At 70.3% G+C, this 5,355-nt stretch overlaps 1 protein-coding gene across 3 annotated transcripts in view; it reads right to left on the bottom strand.

Annotated features, from left to right (window-relative positions):
- The window catches only part of usp1 (ubiquitin specific peptidase 1), a 171,275-nt gene extending 166,515 nt beyond the window's left edge, over nucleotides 1-4,760 (bottom strand). Inside the window, exon 1 of one of the 3 annotated variants that reach the window (XM_085982679.1) lies at nucleotides 4,665-4,760. The gene's annotated coding sequence lies outside the window, so the exon portion shown is untranslated. The other 2 variants (XM_085982677.1, XM_085982676.1) reach the window with 2 other exon arrangements.
- Between the last annotated feature and the right edge of the window lie 595 nt (nucleotides 4,761-5,355).

The following is a 5,355-nucleotide window of genomic DNA, read 5'->3' as shown; positions in this document are numbered from 1 at the left end:
CTCCACCCCCCCCCTCACTCACCCCCCTCCTCCACCCCCCCTCACTCCACCCCCCCTCCACCACCCCCCCTCCTCCACCCCCCCACTCACCCCCCCTCCACCACCCCCCCTCCACCCCCCCTCACCACCCCCTCCTCACCCCCCCTCACTCACCCCCTCCACCCCCCCTCACTCACCCCCCCTCCCCCCCCCACCCTCACCCCCCCTCCTCCACCCCCCCTCCACACCCCCCTCCTCCACCCCCCCCTCACTCACCCCCTCCACCCCCCCCCACTCACCCCCTCCTCCACCCCCCCCCACCACCCCCCCTCCTCACCCCACCCCCCCCCTCACTCACCCCCTCCTCCACCCCCCCCTCCTCACCACCCCCTCCTCCACCCCCCCTCACTCACCCCCCTCCACCCCCCCCTCACTCACCCCCTCCTCCACCCCCCCCTCACTCACCCCCTCCTCCACCCCCCCCTCACTCACCCCCTCCTCCACCCCCCCCCTCACTCACCCCCTCCTCCACCCCCCCTCCACCCCCCCTCACCACCCCTCCTCCACCCCCCCCTCACCACCCCCTCCTCACCCCCCCCCTCACTCACCCCTCCACCACCCCCCCTCCACCCCCACACCCCCCCACCCTCCCACCCCCCCTCACCACCCCCTCCTCCACCCCCCCCCTCACCCCCCCTCCACCCCCCTCACTCACCCCCTCCTCCACCCCCCCTCACTCACCCCCTCCTCCACCCCCTCACTCACCCCCCTCCTCCACCCCCCCTCACTCACCCCCCCACCCCCCTCCACCCCCCCTCACTCACCCCCCTCCTCCACCCCCCCTCACTCCACCCCCCTCCTCCACCCCCCTCACTCACCCCCTCCTCCACCCCCCTCACTCACCCCCCTCCTCCACCCCCCTCACTCACCCCCTCCTCCACCCCCACCCCCTCACCACCCCCCCTCACCACCCCCTCCTCCACCCCCCTCACTCACCCCCCTCCTCCACCCCCCCTCACCACCCCCCCTCACCACCCCCCTCACCCCCCCCTCCTCCACCCCCCCTCACTCACCCCCTCCTCCACCCCCCTCACTCACCCCCTCCTCCACCCCCCTCACTCACCCCCCCACTCACCCCCCCCCCTCACTCACCCCCTCCTCCACCCCCCCTCACTCACCCCCTCCTCCACCCCCCCTCACTCACCCCCTCCTCCACCCCCCCTCACTCACCCCCTCCTCCACCCCCCCTCACTCACCCCCTCCACCCCCCCTCACTCACCCCCTCCTCCACCCCCCCCTCACTCACCCCCTCCTCCACCCCCCTCACCCCCTCACTCACCCCCCTCCACCCCCCCCCTCACTCACCCCCTCCTCCACCCCCCCCTCACTCACCCCCTCCACCCCCCCTCACTCACCCCCTCCTCACCCCCCCCCTCCCTCCACCCCCCCTCCTCCACCCCCCCTCCTCCACCTCCACCCCCCTCACTCACCCCCTCCTCCACCCCCCCCCCTCACTCACCCCCTCCTCCACCCCCCCCTCACTCACCCCCTCCTCCACCCCCCCCTCACTCACCCCCTCCTCCACCCCCCCTCACTCACCCCCTCCTCCACCCCCCTCACTCACCCCCTCCTCCACCCCCCCTCCCTCACCCCCTCCTCCACCCCCCCCTCACTCACCCCCTCCTCCACCCCCCCTCCTCACCCCCTCCACCCCCCCTCACCCCCCTCCTCACCCCCCTCACTCACCCCCTCCTCCACCCCCTCCCACACCCCCTCCACCCCCCACCTCACCCCCTCCTCACCCCCTCCTCCACCCCCCCTCACTCACCCCCTCCTCCACCCCCCCTCACCTCACCCCCCCCTCACTCACCCCCTCCTCCACCCCCCCCTCACTCACCCCCTCCTCCACCCCCCCTCACTCACCCCCTCCTCCACCCCCCCTCCCCTCACCCCCTCCTCCACCCCCCCTCCCTCACCCCCTCCTCCACCCCCCCTCACTCACCCCCTCCTCCACCCCCCCTCACTCACCCCCCCCTCACTCACCCCCTCCTCCACCCCCCCTCACTCACCCCCTCCTCCACCCCCCCTCACTCACCCCCTCCTCCACCCCCCCTCACTCACCCCCTCCTCCACCCCCCCTCCCCTCACCCCCTCCTCCACCCCCCCTCCCCTCACCCCCTCCTCCACCCCCCCTCCCCTCACCCCCTCCTCCACCCGCCCCCTCCTCCACCCCCCCTCACTCACCCCCTCCTCCACCCCCTCACTCACCCCCTCCTCCACCCCCTCACTCACCCCCTCCTCCACCCCCTCACTCACCCCCTCCTCCACCCCCTCACTCACCCCCTCCTCCACCCCCACACTCACCCCCTCCTTCACTCACCCCCTCCTCCACCCCCCCTCACTCACCCCCTCCTCCACCCCCCCTCACCCACCCCCTCCTCCACCCCCCCTCACTCACCCCCTCCTCCACCCCCCCTCACTCACCCCCTCCTCCACCCCCCCTCCCCTCACCCCCTCCTCCACCCCCCCTCCCCTCACCCCCTCCTCCACCCCCCCTCCCCTCACCCCCTCCTCCACCCGCCCCTCACTCACCCCCTCCTCCACCCCCCCTCACTCACCCCCTCCTCCACCCCCTCACTCACCCCCTCCTCCACCCCCTCACTCACCCCCTCCTCCACCCCCACACTCACCCCCTCCTCCACCCCCCCTCCTTCACCCCCTCCTCCACCCCCCCTCACTCACCCCCTCCTCCACCCCCCCTCACTCACCCCCCCCTCACTCACCCCCCCCTCCACCCACCCCCTCCTCCACCCCCCCTCCCCTCACCCCCTCCTCCACCCCCCCTCCCCTCACCCCCTCCTCCACCCGCCCCTCACTCACCCCCTCCTCCACCCCCCCTCACTCACCCCCTCCTCCACCCCCCCCTCCCCTCACCCCCTCCTCCACCCCCCCTCCCCTCACCCCCTCCTCCACCCCCCCTCCCCTCACCCCCTCCTCCACCCGCCCCTCACTCACCCCCTCCTCCACCCCCCCTCACTCACCCCCTCCTCCACCCCCTCACACCCCCTCCTCCACCCCCTCACTCACCCCCTCCTCCACCCCCACACTCACCCCCTCCTCCACCCCCCCTCCTCCACCCCCCCTCACTCACCCCCTCCTCCACCCCCCCTCACTCACCCCCTCCTCCACCCCCCCTCACTCACCCCCTCTCACTCACCCCCTCCTCCACCCCCTCACTCACCCCCTCCTCCACCCCCACACTCACCCCCTCCTCCACCCCCTCACTCACCCCCTCCTCCACCCCCACACTCACCCCCTCCTCCACCCCCACTCACCCCCACACTCACCCCCACACTCACCCCCTCCTCCACCCCCACTCACCCCCCCCTCTCTCACCCCCTCCTCCACCCCCCCTCACTCACCCCCTCCTCCACCCCCCCTCACTCACCCCCTCCTCCACCGCCCCTCACTCACCCCCTCCTCCACCCCCCCTCTCTCACCCCCTCCTCCACCCCCCCTCTCTCACCCCCTCCTCCACCCCCCTCACTCACCCCCTCCTCCACCCCCTCCTCCACCCCCCTCACTCACCCCCCCCCACCCCCTCACTCACCCCCCCCTCCACCCCCTCACTCACCCCCCCCTCCACCCCCTCACTCACCCCCCCCTCCACCCCCTCACTCACCCCCCCCCTCTCACCCCCTCACTCACCCCCCCCCTCTCACCCCCTCACTCACCCCCCCCTCACTCACCCCCCCCCTCTCTCACCCCCCCCTCTCACCCCCTCACTCACCCCCCCTCTCTCACCCCCCCTCTCTCACCCCCCCCCTCTCTCTCACCCCCTCACTCACCCCCCCTCTCACCCCCTCACTCACCCCCCCCCTCACCCCCTCACTCACCCCCCCCTCACCCCCTCCTCCACCCCCTCCTCTCTCACCCCCCCCCCCTCACCCCCTCACTCACTCACCCCCTCACTCACTCACCCCCTCACTCACTCACCCCCCTCTCACCCCCTCCCCTCACTCACCCCCCCCTCCTCTCACCCCCCCCTCCTCTCACCCCCTCCCCTCACTCACCCCCCCCTCCTCTCTCACCCCCCCTCTCTCACCCCCTCACTCACCCCCCCCTCTCTCACCCCCTCACTCACCCCCCTCTCTCACCCCCTCCTCTCTCACCCCCCCCTCTCTCACCCCCTCACTCACCCCCCCCTCTCACCCCCTCACTCTCTCACCCCCCCCTCTCTCACCCCCCCCTCTCACCCCCTCACTCACCCCCCCCTCTCACTCACCCCCTCACTCACCCCCCCCTCTCACCCCCTCACTCACCCCCTCCTCCACCACCCTCTCACCCCCCCTCTCCTCCTCCCTTCCTCCTCCTCCCTCCTCCACCACCCTCTCACCCCCCCTCCTCCTCCCCCCTCTCTCCTCCTCCCTCTCCTCCTCCCTTCCTCCTCCTCCTCCACCACCCTCTCACCCCCTCCTCCACCACCCTCTCACCCTCCCCCCTCTCCTTCCTCCCCCCTTCTTTCTTTCAGTTGGTGACTGACGGCCCGAGCCCCGCGTGCACACCGTTCGCCGACTCGGACTCGCTCCAGGATCCGCACTGCTCCCGCACCCTGTGGCCGCACCGCCGGGGCTCGCTGACTCGGGGTCTGTTGCTTGGGGCTCGGGCTGGTCCCGCGCACTCACCCGCTTAGCATCGGAGCTTGGCGCCCTTTCCAGCGCTAGGACCCAGCGAACCATCTAAAGAGAACGCCCGCCTCATCTTTTAAATATTTAAAATCTTTACTTTATTACAATTCAAAGAAACAAAGATTAGCGAATAAACTGTGTTTAATGACCATTTAAATTCGTATTTATTACTTTTGTGATTTCAGTATAAATCTTTGCAGGATGTAAATTAGTGAACTAACAGGGTCCATTCTGTGGTGCTGGCAGCGCCTGCGCTGTCCCTTCAGTCCCGCCCGCGGGTGCTCACAGCTGGACCCGGACAACTATTGCCCAGACGAGGTGTCAGGCTGAGCCTTCACTAATGAAAAAAAAATGTAATCACAGAAGGGCCGATTCACTGGTAGCATTGCACCGGGTAAATCGGAGTGTGTGATCTCCGGCACCCGTCTCTGTTGTCTTTCTGTTGCTGCTTCTCTTTTTTCGGGCATGGCATGGAAATAAGCCACCGACAGCTGAAGGCTGTATTTTGCAATTTAAGTGTCAGCAAATGTGGCCCTAAACAGCAACCCCTACCCCTTCACCTTCTCACTACCATGTCTTATCTTCCCCTTTGAACTACCTACACAGCCCCTGTATCCTCCCCTTCACTCTGCTGTCAGTCACAACACCCATTCCCCCGGGGCAGTGGAGAGGCCCCGCCCACTCAACT

Source organism: Somniosus microcephalus, chromosome 3 (assembly GCF_052327205.1).
Source record: "Somniosus microcephalus isolate GS21.2 chromosome 3, FLI_Smic_1.0, whole genome shotgun sequence".
Lineage (NCBI taxonomy): Eukaryota > Metazoa > Chordata > Chondrichthyes > Squaliformes > Somniosidae > Somniosus > Somniosus microcephalus.
The sequence above is the reverse complement of the archived record's forward strand: the minus strand, read 5'-3'. Positions and strand labels throughout refer to the sequence as shown.